General features: G+C 35.3%; 1 protein-coding gene across 7 annotated transcripts in view; it reads right to left on the minus strand.

Moving 5' to 3' along the window:
* The window catches only part of LOC309843691 (uncharacterized protein), a 560,969-nt gene that overhangs the window by 227,996 nt on the left and 316,671 nt on the right, over nt 1-16,302 (minus strand). Inside the window, exon 1 of one of the 7 annotated variants that reach the window (XR_014300284.1) lies at nt 9,046-11,248. The exons of 3 other annotated variants lie outside the window; for them this stretch is intronic. The gene's annotated coding sequence lies outside the window, so the exon portion shown is untranslated. Of the gene's footprint in view, nt 1-9,045; nt 11,250-16,302 lie in introns of those variants that run through there. 3 more of the 7 variants (XR_014300285.1, XR_014300286.1, XR_014300287.1) reach the window with 3 other exon arrangements.

The following is a 16,302-nucleotide window of genomic DNA, read 5'->3' on the forward strand; positions in this document are numbered from 1 at the left end:
TTTTTTTTTTTTTTTAATAAGAAAAACACAATATTTGCAAGCTGGATATAAATGACTTTACAGGCTCAGACATCATTATGTAGAGGAAGGAATACAAAACTAGAAGGAAGAGCTGTATTCAAAGCCAACCCTCTGGGAGTTAGTGTTACTACCATGAGCAAAAATGGCCATTTTTTCCCTAAGAACATGTCCTCCTGCAAAAAAAACAAGGGAGTTAAATATCATTCAGTGATCACAGGTTTGAAAGCCAAGGAATCAAATATCTGAGTGTTGGAATAGAGATTTTGAACCTAATTTTTGAGGGTTCATCAAGATATTTTCAACCACAATAACAGAATTACATGAAACTTAAATGAAATAAAACGAACAATTTGATAAAAGTATATCACATGCCCGTATGTATCCCCATTTCTCTTAATTTTTAGTTGTATCAACAGAGGTTAGAAATATACTGTTTAAAACAGTTACCAACAATTGGTCTATATTTCAAGTTTTTTTCTGCACAGTGTATGACATAGACAAATTATGAGTTCTGAAGAAACACGGTTGGTTGTCCAGTGGGAAACACCTACTCCGGAGCAGTGAAGTACTTTGGGAAGGAGTCTGAGTCTTTGCTTCCGTAGGATGCCTTAATGGTGCACTGCTTGGGAGCAGTCGATGGTTACCAGGGGCCAGCGGGAAGAACCACAGTGCCTCTTTAAGTCTCGCCCCTCTTTGATTTAATAACATGCATGTTAACAAAGCAAGCTAGTGGAATTTCTTGACTGAGATATTTCCGCCTCCTGTGTTATTCCACAGGTCTTAATATTTTAAGCCATGGATGTGCCAAAAAGCCTCACAGTAGAAACACAGTTGTTGCCCATTCATATCATCAAGTTTTCTTTTCTTCCCTGGAGAATAGCTGCTGATGACTAAATGCGGTTCAGTGGTCACTGGCTATTGCTTAACTTAGAACAATATTAAAAATACTTCATATATTAAAAGTACTGGGGCGTGTGGGTGGCTCAGTCAGTTAAGTGTTGCCTTTGGCTCAGGTCATGATCTCGGGGTCCTGGGATCGAGCCCCGTGTCAGGTGTCAGGCTCTCTGTTCAGTGAGGAGTCTGTTCCTCCCTCTCCTTCTGTGAGCTCATGCTTGCACGCTCTCTCTCTCCAATAAATAAGTTAAATCTTTAAAAAGTACATTAGAAGGAACGCCTGGGTGGCTCAGTTGGTTAAGCAGCTGCCTTTGGCTCGGGTCATGATCCCAGCGTCCTGGGATCGAGTCCCACATCGGGCTCCTTGCTCGGCAGGGAGCCTGCTTCTCCCTCTGCCTCTGCCTGCCTCTTTGTCTGCCTGTGCTTGCTCGCTCTCTCTCCCTCTGTCTCTGGCAAATAAATAAATAAAATTAAAAAAAAAAATTTTTGTTAAAAAAAAAAAGTACTCCCTGTATAAAACAAAAAACAAAAAAACAAAAAACGGTGTCTCCCACTACTCTCCACCAAATGGCTATTTTTAATTTTTTGTTTAAAAAAGAACATTTAAGTCAAAAGGTTACAGTTAATGTTCCTAAAACTCTCAAGGTCAAGAACATTAAATATGTAGCATGGTGTAGAATCTAGAAGCACTGCTAACACAGGTTCAAATTCAGACATCAACACTTAGTAGCCCTGAAGCTGGGAGAATTCTTTAAGTACTCGGAGTCTCCCATCTGTACAATAGGAATAATATTCCTCTAATGGTGGGGAGAATATCCGCACCTTTGATGGTGAAAGGATTAAGTGAGATGAGGTATTATGGGGAACCACACAGCATCTGAATTGCCTCAATGACTGGGTATGTATAATATTTTCAGCAGCAGGGCTCAGTCACTTGAAAAAATGTAGACAGGATAAAGGATTCCATCAGCAGACTAGTAACAAATGAGTCAGTTTTCTAATTACCTCCAAGGTCAAATTTTTGAAATTCTTCTAGTAATACTCTTAGGAAAGCAAACTATTGTTGAAATAGTAATGGGTTGATTATAATAAATCTCTGAGCTTACACAGGGTAAAAGCTCTTTTGTTCCCTGGTCCAGGGTAATCCCTTACCTTCCACTTCCCCTTCCTCCTCCAACCATCAACATGCCTTCCCAAAGAGTTTTAGAAAAACTTGGCTATCCCTAGCTCCAAAGAAAAGAAGTCTATTGGGAGACCAGGAAAACATGGTGAATAACAGGTCTCTACCTGATGGAATAACATTAACAACAGTAGGTTTATCACTATTGAGTATGTAAGCAGCTCCAAGTAAAATGCACCCATTAAAAGAAGTTGATTTCCCAGAAATGTAGGTTGATAGTCATTGCTTATAACACAATACACAAAAGCAGTTTACCAGTATTCCCCATTTTTACCAATGTACTTATATCTTACCCTTGATATTTTCCTTATCGTTAAGCAAAGAAAATATAAGATTTCTTACACACACACACACACACACACACACATTTGCACACCATCTCATGAACACGCATACACACATACACACACTTCTTCCAGCTATAGCAGAATAATTTTACACATCATCAGGGATAATATAATACAAATAGTATAAAGACATAGAGTACATACAGTGGGTCTACACACTGAATAATCAATTTTCACAAACCTGCTGTAAGTTTTGGTCTGCTTATAATTTCCAGTCCTTCAGTGGTTCTGCCACCTAAATAGAAATTGTCCCAGGTATTCATAAGTATTAATTTCCTCCATCTAGTAAACCTAGTAATGATTCTTCCAATCCAATTTAAAAACCATTAAAATGTGTGACTTTTAAACCCATTATAATCTAGCTCATTTCTGTGAAATTTAGTTCGAAGAAAGCAGCTGTGCATTTGCACATCTGTAAATTACTTTTAATTGCACTTTTCTCAAGTGAGAAAGGAGAAGCTTACCCTACAATCCAATTTGTATATCTGACCACACAAATGCTAGTAAACACCTGTGCTTTATGTATAATTTTATTTTGGACAACATAATCTCATCTCTATTAATCCAGACTTATATGTGATTTAGCTACACCACATTTGATCTTGAGAAGACTTTAAGATGGAAAGTGGAGAGTGTATGATATTTGATCACCTTGTTATTTCCTCATCTAAGAGGAGAGAACAAACTTCAGAGGTAGACATGGCTAGTTCTGAAAGCAAAAAATGTGCAATTACTATTACATTCATTCTTAATGACTTGGATATTAAAAATTAAAGCAAATTCCAGATACGAGGTAGCTGGATAACTTACATTTTATCTAAAACCTATTCATTTAATAAATCAGCCCTTTGTCTTAAATCAGGCATTCTGAACTACTGATTAGCAAAGTCAATTACTGCCTTCTAATAACAAATAGCAGTTTCCAAATGAAACTAGTTGGCACAAAAATATGTCAATAGAAAAATGTTATCATTCCATAAATATTCTGAACTGATTATTGCTGTGTTTCATCTGCCAAAATCACAAATCATTCTGTTTCTACATTTCTTGTTGATTCATTTCCTGACAATTGAAGATGTATTAGAAATAGCTAAATCACACTTGAGTAGGAATTTTCTATGCAAGAACCTTTTTGAACATCCAACCTCACTGTATTTATAACTGACTGTTAACCAACCCCTCCCCCCCAAAAAAAAGAATCTCTAGAGAGTATCTATGAATGGTGGACTCTAGGAATGGAGAGAAAAGAACATGTGATCAAGTTAGAATCCACCAGAATAAGCAATGGCAACATACATATAATTTTCAAAAATTGCTTCACTCACGGAAAATGCATATCTAAATCATCATGCCTCATAAAAAATGTAATAGAGAAATTTTTAAAGAAATGCTTTTCAACAGTAATTTGCAGATGACATCTTAAATAGAATTAAAGTTTATCCTTCAAGTTTAATTTCAGGACCATGGCTTCTATCATTTAATTATTTTGGACTCACAATATATATTGATATATACTCCTTTGAGCACAAAACAATTTACAAACTCACACATCAAAATATGCACGTCATACAGTTTTGAGTAACTCAACCTTTCACACGCAACTGTCTGCATTCTTCAGGAAAGTGCCCAGGTTTAGGGAAGAATGAAAAACTAATTATGCTTGCTAAGGTTGACTTCGCTCGGTTATTACACTGATTTGGTCATCTGATTGAGCTGACCTCCTCAAACGGTGATTTAAAAAAAAAAAAAAAAATCACCACCCACGGAACACAGCCTCTGCTAAAGAAACCCCAACCACACACCTTCCCCTGAACAATAAGAACAAATGAGTTCTGCTGCAACCCCTGTCTCTCAAAAATGTCTGAGAAGGGTGACGTGTAGCTCTGAAAGAAGACTAGGGGATTTAAAATGGGACATGACCACATGGACCTTAGAGCATACAGACGGGGCCACAACTATCCCTATGCTGCCTCTTTCTCAGCTGTTTCTGGGTGAAGAGTCAACGAAGTTTGCTCTTGGGGCCCACGGTTTCCAGTTTGTTGTTTATGTGTGAATAAAAGCTGTGATTAGTTGCTATAAAAAATACATCATGTCATTAATCTCAATCTTATTTTCTATTTTAGTTTTTTAACTGAGGTCCACAGAAAGCCCGGTGTATTCCTCTCATTTCGATAAACATTAAAAAATATAATCACTCCTTTCAAAATCTCCGCAAATAGTGACGTAGTTGCTAATCACACAGGAGGGAATTTTTTTTTTTTAATATTTCAAGCATTCCCTCCCCCCACACAAAGTTGACCTCTTCTGTTACTGCAAGAAATAGAAAGTTAAGGCACTACTAGTCTCGTGGAATTTTTAAAGAGAACTATTATGCAGCATTTCAATAACAGCGAAGAGGATGCAATTATACAATTAGTCAATATTAATAGTTTTTGAAGCAAATGATGGAATTCCAGGCTTTCTATCAATCAGTAATTATGTAAAGTCAATAACAATCAAGTATTTAGAATCACCACCCAAACATGTAAATGACCACTAACTTAAGCTGACTATTCAGTGCTTTAAGTGATCCTGATCATCAGAACTGATGTGATTGTCTACTATGCTAGGTCAAACACAGACTAAGTTTCACAAGAAAATCAAACTTTTTGGTCATTGAGAGCAATACAGAATAAGAATAAAGTTAGAGCTTCCTACTACACTTTCTAGCCTAATGCTCACCAGACAGATAGCTCAGGAGATAGGCAGATATTAAGATTGACAAACCTGAACACATAAGCAAGAGAAAATTCAGTTTTTTCTGAAAAAATTTTGAGCACCAAAAAAAAAGATCCCTTTGCTGATCTTGACTTTGAAAGAATAGACAGACAGGCATAAATCATCATTGTTCAAATATATAAATGTCAAGTTGCTGGTAAAATAAGCCCTATCATGTTTAAAATCTGTATCACATAGCAATATTTACTTTATGATAATTTAAAAATTAAACCAATATTAAGTGAAAAAATTTAACAAGTGTAAATCAACCATTCTTTTATATGAAAAGGACTTCAACTTTAAATGTTTAAATCAACTATTAACTATTAACAACATTTAAATCAAAGCACAACCATTACTTGGTTACCTAATTCATAGTTACATGTTGGGCATTTGGAAATATGATAGTTAAAATACTTAATTCTAGGGAGAAAGTCTTACGAATACTTTACAAATTATAATTAATTTTTTAATGTTCAAGATGTATTGCATTAACAAAATGACAAAATATTCTTATCGGCTGTTTACATGAAAAGTATCTCCTTTTATTTTGCATATACTTTCTCCAAAACTACAAAGATTGGTGTCTCACGTGCTTCATGTATTTACTTTTGTTATTGCAAATCCAAGATCATCTCACATATACTAATCTTTTATGGCAGAGGTCAGTGAAGTTGTGCCAAAATTCAATAATGATGTTCTATCTAGTATAGCAATACATTTATCTCATTGCTGGAATTTAGACCATGTAGAACAAAGCATTTCATTTAAATGATGAAACACTCATCAAGAATGCTCTCTTGCAAACACTTCTCACATTTTAAAAATTGTGGGTAAAATACTGCTGTTGTAAAGCCTTCTTTTCAATACAAAATTAAAGTTAACACTTAACCCAATATCTCTTTTACTTAACGGGACAAGAAGCATTTTATGTGCCTGTTGCATAATTGAAACAAACAAAAACTCTGTCACACTTAAAACAGTAAAGGCCCGTAATCTAAATTGACAAATACAAATGAATTCCACTTTTTCTGAAGAGTGAAGAAGTTTCTACTTGTAACGTGGAATAGGTTTTAATATTCCCAAAAGGATGGAAAAAAGTGACAAGTGAAACAAATCATTCAAGCTGTTCTTCACAGATTAAACAAAAATATTACATTATTTTTATTTTTTAAAGTAATTTGGATTCTGAATATTGTTTTTAAAATTTCAGTTCACCGAGAAAAATATAACCAGTATTTTGCATTTATGGTCCCAAGTAAAATTAGCTAATAATTCTGCCAAAAAGCCTACACCATTAAAATACTCAATTACAATTCATAGCTATAGCAAAAGACAGTAAATTCCTTAGCCTTTTTCATAAAGAGTATGATAAATTCTTCTCAGTACTCACTTTTTCTACTTCAACTCAAAAATATTTTTCGGTTAATTATGTACAATTAAGTTTTTTCTGAACTCACAAACTAACATATCTTTGTACTTCAACTTTTATTCTGTATTTTATGGCATTTACTTTACCATCACCTCTAATTAACCGAGAGAGAGAAAAAAAGGAAAAGAACCTAAATTTTTCAGTAGAAAAATTATTAGTATATTTTAGAGGACTACCAGCTATTTTCAAATTAGTAAAATTGATTTAAAATAATAGAAAATGCAAACAGAAAAATAATGTTATGTGTATGAGAGCTAAGATTACAATAAAAATAGAATTCAAAAGTAATATTTAAGCCAGAATTATGCTGAATAAGACAAGCAGTCTTATTGTTCTTGCACCTGTTTGATGATAATGATAACATGTGTTTGTTTTTACCTAAATTTTGAAATGTTATGTCTTATTTCCTTTTTAAAAATATCAGAGGTTGCACTAAATGAGAATTCCACTGTGAACTCACATAGAAGTATAGAACTTATACAGGTATATTTCTATAAATAGCAGATATGTATTACCTTTTCCCAATTTATATCATCTATATATTTTAATGTTAACTGATATGATTTCAAACACTCCTTGCCTCAAAGCAACTGGTAGTAAGGTATATACAGGATCTTAATTCAACCCACAACAATACAAGACATTTTTTTATATAAACACAAATTATATATAAACCTAAATAGATCTGAAGTAAATCAAGATGCACTTCCTAATGCTTTAAAATTTACTTACAGTTAATTTTCACTTTTTTCTATGACCCAAATTTGCAACATTTTACACTGTGTAATAATAAGGGGACGGCAAATATAGTGACAAATATATAAAATACATACCCATTAAGATAGCTTTAAATCATATTTCTTTAAAGGGGGCATAAATCTACTTCTCATTAATATTTTAAAGAGAAATATGATTATTTTAAAGTAAAAAAAAGATGTTTCACTCTAGATTACTTTAGACTAACATATGAAGAAAAATAATATTTAGGACAGTGATAACAGGATTTCTTAAAAAGAAACAAGCAACAGAAATCCTTCCGAATTTTCTACTTTTAAATACTCTGCAATGTATCTATTTTAATGTTTAAAGGTATTGCTGAAAATGGCTACATAAAATCTGAAGTTGTTAATATCTGATTACTGTAGTATTTCATCGCAACTTAAGAATTTAACTCTTAAAATACTGGAGTATAAAACAACGTATCGGCTTCCATGATCAAATCCAGTACAGTAAAATCAAAACCAACAACTCCAAAAATTGGGTGTAAGGTGGTTTTCAGCTTCAGAATTTCTTTTATGAAAAATCATTTTTAGTGCCAAAAAACAATTGAATACAATTATCTAAAGTTATCCAGTCATGTATACATACCAAACATGTCTTTACAACTTCTGCTAAAAACACTATCAAGGTGTTAATAAATTTTTAAAATTATAACAAATGTTAACATTTTTTAGAATCCTAAACACCATAGCATTTAAAATAGAATACCCAGTTAAAAGATGTGAAGCTTAATTGTGCGTTCAACGAAACTTCTAGAAAACTTCCTTACTGTTCACTGAGTATTACTTACAGAGATTAACAGTTTTCAGAATTCATCTGTTATTTATCCTGAAATGTTTTGAATAACCCTTCCGTACTGTATACATCTCAATGAAATGACCACCCCTCCCTACCCTGATCTGCTGAGAAAAACAACAAAAAAATCGGTAAATTTTCTTTCAGGTTGTTCTTGTCCTAACCTATTTTAGGTGGCCACAGCAGGAATTCATAATGATAAAAAGAAACAATCTCAGGAAATTTTTTTACGTGCTTATTTCATATTTACTGTATAAAGTCATTTTCACATGCCTACACAACTGGTTGTGGCAGCTTTCAGACATGATTTTCAATCAAAAAAAAAAAAGAAAGAAAGAAAGAAAGAAAGAAAGAAAAAAAAAAAAATTGCTCCAGGTTCTTTACAGAAAGCTTGCCGCTGGGAAGTTGATTTTGGCCAAGTGCCAAAATCATGTGCAAAGGGGCCTCATTAGGGATTCATGGCAGCCTTCAACGCTAACAAAAAATGTGACCCAACAGGCTAAATCAGCGACTAAAATTAAAAAGTAAGAGACAAAGACAACTTACTTAATATTCCTTCCAAAGCAACATTAAACTTTTTTTGGTAATTAAACCCTTGTTAGTCTAATGCAGTGTTCCTCTGTCCTCAAATGATTGTACAATTACTCTTTAAAACTTGTCAATTTCCCTTCTAAATACACTTTCTTTCTGTGACAGTTTACAAAGATTTTGCTATATAGTAAAACTCTATATCCACTATAATCAGTTCAATAGCAGACAACAAAATCGTAAAAACGCAGAGCCCAGTATTCCATGACGATTTAAACAAACAAACAAAATAAGCAGACAATAGGCAGTACCTTTTAAACTTCTACCAAAGTGAATGTGCGCCGTCCAAAGTCACGTCGGTGGTGAGGAATCCTCCTCACTGCCCAACTTTTCCCCCCAAAAGTAGATTTGATATGTAGCCTTACCTAGATGTCTTCTGGCTTTTCTGCAGATCAAAAAGTTTCCTGCCTAAGCACACAGATATTCTTTCACAAACCATAAAGGCCCTTTTATGAATCCAGCACTGTAACAGGCTGCTTTCCACACCACGTTGAGAGCCCAGTGCGTCAGCTCTCAAGATAAAATACATTGCTAATACACAATTAGTGGGAGAGGTTGTCTATTGGAGAATTTATCTTAACGAAAGAAGGAAAAGGGTTTTTTTTTTTTTCCTTTTTCTTTTCTTTTCTTTCTTTTTCTTTTTCTTTTTTTTTTTTTTTTTTTGGAAAAAGCAAAGAGGGTGCGGTCAGATGTTAGCGTTTGCCTGAGAAAAGGGCCCTACACTGCACTAGTACCTAAATACTAGCAGAAGCTGCCTGGGAAGAGAGCCAATGGAAGGACTTTGTTTGACCCAGCTGCCAATCTCCCCTGAAACCGTGCGCCAGACTAAACACTCACACTATTTTAACTCAAATCAGGCTACAGCAGCTGTTTGCTTTCCGGCTCTGAGCTCTGCACCCACCATGGCCTCTGCAGTTCACCCCGCGCGCTCTGCTAGCTGCCTGGCTGAAATCTGTTCCGGGTTGGGATTTGTCACTGGAGAGCAAATTTTAACCCTATTCCTCGTGGTAACTATGGGCTGTGTTGTTCAGCATTGGGCTCTGGTGATTTGGGATAATTTTATGATCTTTTAAAAGAAGAGGCTATTTCTTTCATACCATAGAGGAGAATTGAGATTTGAAGGACTCATCCATTTCTTTGAAATTCTAACTTAAACTCTTCTGATGCATTCAAATTAACACTAAAATCGCCCTTGTCTGTAACAATAACAAGGTCCCTACCAGTCATCTCTAAGAACAAAGATGGTACCTATTCACACCCTAATCCGAACTTCTTCAGGCCTGGCAAGAAATCACGTTGACATCACAGGACTGGAGACGGGATGGACATGTCATACTAAGAGTTAGTACTGACTGCTTTGTGCTCTGGAAAGTTCCTCCAGAAGCAACACCGAGGCACACAAGTTGTTTGTTTTCCTTACATGAAAAAGTACCAAGTGGCCCAATTCACCTTTCTTAAATTTCTAAACTCATCTAGCTATTAGGCTGCGCGTAAAAATTATATCCTGCATTGTGAAACATTAAAATTTGTCCCCTGGTAGTCAAAAGTGGAAAGGAAAGAGAAGTTAGCCAGGGAAGTAGAATTTAAGTAGTCATCAAAGTTATCTGAGATAGCAGGAAGAAGATATGATACCAAAGACCTATTGCACACGAGACAGAAGCCAAGCATGGTATATATGTGGAGAAAATAAATCAGTAAGCCATTCAATGTGTGCAAGAGAGAGAAGTCAAGAGGAGTCTGATAATATGGGCATCACCAAGTTATCCTTACTTGTAACCAAATTCCTAACTAGGGACCATAGTGGTAAGAGAAGATGACATCTTTTCATTTAGGGATTTTAGTTTTGCTGTTGCTTTGGGGTGGAAAGATGTCTCTTCATTTAGGGCAAATAGCCAGTAAGACTTCTTTTATTTTTAACTTACATAATTTGGTTCACTGCGTAGTCAGAAGATGAGCAAAAAAGAAATGTTTTTCAAATACTGTGAAAGTATGTAGAGGAATGTGTTCAAAAAGTTGTTTCTTCTGTTTACTTTGTTTCTATTCTTGCCCCCAAATGACATGTCTGTTTTCTTATCTTAGAAACTAGAGCTCTAAATTTAAAAAAATTGTAATTTTACAATAAAATGTTATTTTCTCTGATGGGAAGTGATGAATATGGCTATGAGGAGGTTGAACTGTTAAGTTTTATGGGTGCACATAAACTGAAAGACCCAATTCATTAAGAATGCATGTCAAGATAATATTGTATAACAGGTGGATTACTATCCTTACTCTGACAATAATATATGTATAAATCCAAAAGATTCCCACTGGATCTTGCTTTCCACAGAGCAGAGCATAGTTTGGTGCTCAGAATTCTTACAGAATCAGATAAAAGACTGGAAATGGTTTCTTTTGCATCTTTTTCATTCAAGTCAAGAAAATAGTCAACACGTTTCTCTGAATGGTCTATTACAATCTACCAAGTATTTATCGACTTCTTCCTGCTCTGGAAGTTTCCTCCAGAAACAAAGCCGAGCACAGCTATAAAATGGGGATGTGTAGTAGCTTTTGTTTATCTCAGTAATTGCTTCTCTTATACTTCATTCTGCATTTGGGTCTTCTCCTTAGATGCCTGTGCACAAAGAGTTGAGTTCACATTATGAGTGTTACGGGCTGAATTGTGTTCTCCTTCCCACATTTCATATGTTGAGGTCCTCACTGCCAGGACCTCAGAATGTGACTGTATTTGGAGATTGTCGGAGGCAGGGCCCTGGCCAGGGCGGCCTCCGCCATTAAAAGATGGCGCCTGGCTAGTTGCCAGGTTAGGATTGCCTCGTGAGACTAAGCGGAACGCCCAAAGAGGAAGTAAACAGCATTGGTTGCTAGCGAAGTTGTTCGTTTAGGTGCACAGCCTGATTCGCTCCCTCCTGTACCCTGCTCGCTGATTGGTCATGTAAGCGTATATAAGTGTGTAGACTTGCAGAAATAAAGAGAGAAGATGCATCCGAACCGGGGTTCTTGTCGTCCTTGCGGGGCGAGGGCGATAGGAGATAGGAACTTGAAAGAGATAATTTTGTTAAATGAGGTCATTAGGGTGGGCCTGATCCAATATGACTAGTAAGTGTCTTTAGGACACTGATACACACAGAGGGAAGATCGTGTGAAGACACAGGAAGAAATCTATCCACAGCCAAGGAGAGGGGTTCAGAGGAAACCAAACCTATAGGCTCTTGATCTCGGACTTGTAGCTGTCAGGATGGGTTTGTGAAAAAATAAAAAGACATCTGGTTTGTGGTATTTGTTATGGCAGCCAGAGGAAACTAATACAATGTCTAAGTAAAACGGAAAGAAAGATTATCTTATTGTTGGAATAAAATTTGTATTTATACTTAGGTGTTTGATTTCATCCAAGAGATGAAGTGTATATTATTCCTATCTTCCAGGAAAGATAAAAATTATATGTATGCTGAAGTTTTAGATAAAAACATACATGATGTTAAGAATGAAAGAAAATAAAACACAATTACCTGTTATGTGGTACTTCTCATTCTGTATTTTGAACAGGAATGTTGTGCTTAAGTCATTGTCTGGTACATAGTAAAACAGTATGTGCGCAATTAATATGCACAGACCTTACAAAGAATTGCGGAATTCTTTGTGATTCCATAATTAAATGCTAGGTGCCTACCCTTTCCTTTAGGACAATAAAAATGGTGTATAAACTTTTGATTTTTGTGGACAATTTTGAGCCAGGAGCAATTATAATCCAGTACTGACAGTATATAAAAATTTTATATCAAGAGTTGGAAACATAAAAGGTTAGTCTTTGTAAAGGAAGAGTTCAAATAACTTTTTTTAAAAAAGATTTTATTTATTTATTTGACAGGCAGAGATCACAAGTAAGCAGAGAGACAGGCAGAGAGGTGGGGGCAGGAAGCAGGCTCCCTGTTAAGTGGAGAGCCTGATGCAGGGCTCAATCCCAGGACACTGAGATCATGACCTGAGCCAAAGGCAGAGACCTGAGCCACACAGACGGCCCTCAAATAACTTTTATAAAGGGAAGAGACCCCAAAGGAAGAAGAAAGAGAAATGTGGATGACTTGCGAGAAAGCCTGGAGAAAGATAAATGAAATGAGACTGAAGGTAATAAAAAATAAAACAAGTCAATGGTCTATCAGAACATCCCCAAGGGAAACCATATTTGCCCAGATAATTAAGGGATGGACACTCCCCTTACATGAAGTTGGAAGCAAGGAGATTACAATGAGAAATGGATTGGTGTGGGAATGCTTTTGCCTTTGTGGTAGACAGAATTTTCAGATGTCCCCCAGGATTCCCACTCCTTGCTGTACACTTATATCATGCTTCCACAGAGGCTGGACAGAGTCTGTGACCATAATGTGAATATGATGAGATGGTTGCTCTGGGTTAGGTTACCAATCTCTACATAAGTCAGTGAGATCTCCACGTAAAGTTTGTAGAGGGAGAAAGAAGAAGCCAATAGTAAGCTAACACACTTGACCAAGAAAGGGAAGGTAAAGGTGATTGGAATTACCACTGTGATGAGGTACTGTTTTATCTCTTCACAATTACCACTAACTGACACGTGGATGAGACCATTCATTCATCTTTTGACTCATCCTCTCAAAAATTCTACTTAATGCCTACTTTGGGTGGGGCACTGGTGCTAAGTGTTGTGTACGATAAAAACCAGTCCAGATGTCATGTTTTAGATGGTCTAATAAGCAAACCAAAAGGCAAACAGCCAATTTTAAAGAGAATGGCACTGTGTTTGTTGAGCACTTCAGAATGCTGGAGTGGTAATGTCCAGTGGTTTTGTGAATGAGATAGAATGTTACAAAAATATTGACAATTATCACATATTCAAGTATGTAAAATAAAGGAGTTACTGTGAAAGACAATATCATGAAAAATGATATATTTTTGGTCCCCCTACAGTATCATGATGTCATTGCCTAAAAGTGCCTCTATATGTTACTGCCTATATGAAATTATGACTGTTAGTTTCTCTTATCTTTTTTGGTAAACATTTTCTTTATTATTTCCCATGCTAGTTGAGACCAGAAGGACCATGTACCTTTTTAAATATTAACATTTAAAAATAAAATCCAAGATATAATTATTGTCCACAAAAGTCCATTATTATTCCAAAGTAAATTCCAAACTATACTATAATGGCTTTCTTTTTAAGCAAGATATACTACTATTAATAATACAGTACTTTGAACACCTGTTTCCTAATGAGATTACTCATAAAATGCCAAGAAACAATTTCAAATAAATGTTAAATGTAAATTGAATGTGATCATAGAAAGCTCAATTTGTTATAAGGATAATCATCTTAAATGACCATGTAAATATTTTCCATGAAGACCACTAGCAAATATTTAAAACAAAATATAATACAACATACAATTAATTCTTAAAATAGAGTGTTAGGGAGAAAAAATCCTTCTTACCTAGGGTAGCAAATGGAGGTGCACACAACCACATAGTACAGACACAAATGAACAGATGTGGTACAGTTAACAAATGTGGAAAGCTGATAACCCATTCTTATTAATCTGATTAAAATTTCAAAATGACTTCACATTTCCACTGTAAGTTTTTTTTTTTTTTAAATCATTTGCTTCTTCATTACATCCTCCGGATATATAAATCTGGTTTTGGAAGGCAGCTATGCTCACCACTATACCACCAACGCTAAATCTGGTTTTGAATGAATCTCTGTAGGCATGTCTTTATTTTATCAAGTATATTTTATAGTTTCAGGAGATTTAAGAGCAATGTAAATATATACAAGAAGACATAGATAACATGACTAGCCTTAGATCTAGAATAAATTAAATTAATAAATAATCTTTTCCCGACGAATGCACCAGACCCAAATAATTTTACAAGTGATTTCTACCAAACACTTAAGGAAGAAATGATATCAGTTCTCCACAATTTCTTCCAAAAGATAAAATTAGAGGAATGCTACGTAGCTCATTCAACAAGGCCAACATTACTATAATGCCACAACTAAATTAAAAGCAAAAAATACAGAACTGTATTTCTTACGAACATAGAAACAAAAAGCCTCCATAAAATATTAACAGGCCAAATTTGGCAATGTACGGAAAGAATGACACTTGGTCAAAACCAAGTAGTAGTTATTCCATGCATGCAAGGCTGGTTTAACATTTGTAGGATCAATCAGTGTAATTCACCACATCAAAAGACTAAGTAAGGAATATCATATGACCATATTAATTGACACAAAAGACACAGCATTTGACAAAATCCAACACTTACATGGTAAAAATCCTTACCGAACTAGGAATAGAGGAGAACTTCCCCTCTCTGATGAAGAACACTTATAAAGTCTACAGAGAACATACTAGATGCTTTCTCCCTAAGACAAGGCAAAGGTATTCTCTGTCATCACTCTTCTGCAACATTATATAAGAAGTCATAGCTAGTGCCATAAGACAAGAAATGGAGGGCACCTGGGTGGCTCAGTGGGTTAAAGCTTCTGCTTTGGGCTCAAGTCATGATCCCAGGGTCCTGGAATCAAGTCCCACATCTGTCTCTCTGCCTCAGCAGGGAGCCTGCTTCCTCCTCTCTCTCTCTCTCTCTGCCTGTCTCTCTGCCTACTTGTGATCTCTGTCTGTCAGATAAATAAAATCTTAAAAAAAAGACAAGAAATGGAAATAAAAGTATAAACATTGGATAAGAATAAATAAAATTGTCTTTATTCATAGACATTAGGATTGTCTATATAGAAACATCCCAAAGAATTAAAAAAAAAAAAAAACCCTCAAGCAGCTATACCAAGTTTTCAGAATACAAGGTTAATAAGCAAAAGCTAATTGCCAGTCAGAAGATGTCTAAGTTCTGAGGATTTAATGCACAGCATTATGCTTATAGTTGAGTACTGTACTATACACGTAAAAATTGCTAAGACAGTAGATCTCAAATTGCTAAGACAGTAGATCTCCACAAAAAAGAAATAATTATGTGGGGGCGCCTGATTGGCTCAGTGGGTTAAAGCCTCTGCCTTCAGCTCAGGTCATGATGTCAGGGTCCTAGAATTGAGCCTCGCATCAGGCTCTCTGCTCAGCGGGAAATCTGCTTCCTCCTCTCTCTCTCTGCCTGCCTCTCTGCCTACCTGTGGTCTCTGTCAAATAAATAAAAATCTTAAAAAAAAAATGAAAGAATTATGTGATATGATGGAGGTATTAGCTAACACTACCATTATAATCATATTGTAATATACAAGTGTATCAAATCAATATCTTGTTCACCTTAAATTTATAATGTTATGTATCAGTTATATCTCAATAAAGCTGGTTAAGAGTACATTAATTTCTTAAAAGCCGGCTGTTTTCTTCTTCACCAGCAACATAAAATTAAAATTTGAAAATTAAAACTACCATTTATAATAATATCCAAAATTAAATTCTTTGGTATAAATATACCAAAATATATACAATACATATGTATGGAAAGCTACAAACTGT

This window comes from Mustela nivalis, assembly GCF_964662115.1.
Source record: "Mustela nivalis genome assembly, chromosome: 1".
NCBI lineage: Eukaryota > Metazoa > Chordata > Mammalia > Carnivora > Mustelidae > Mustela > Mustela nivalis.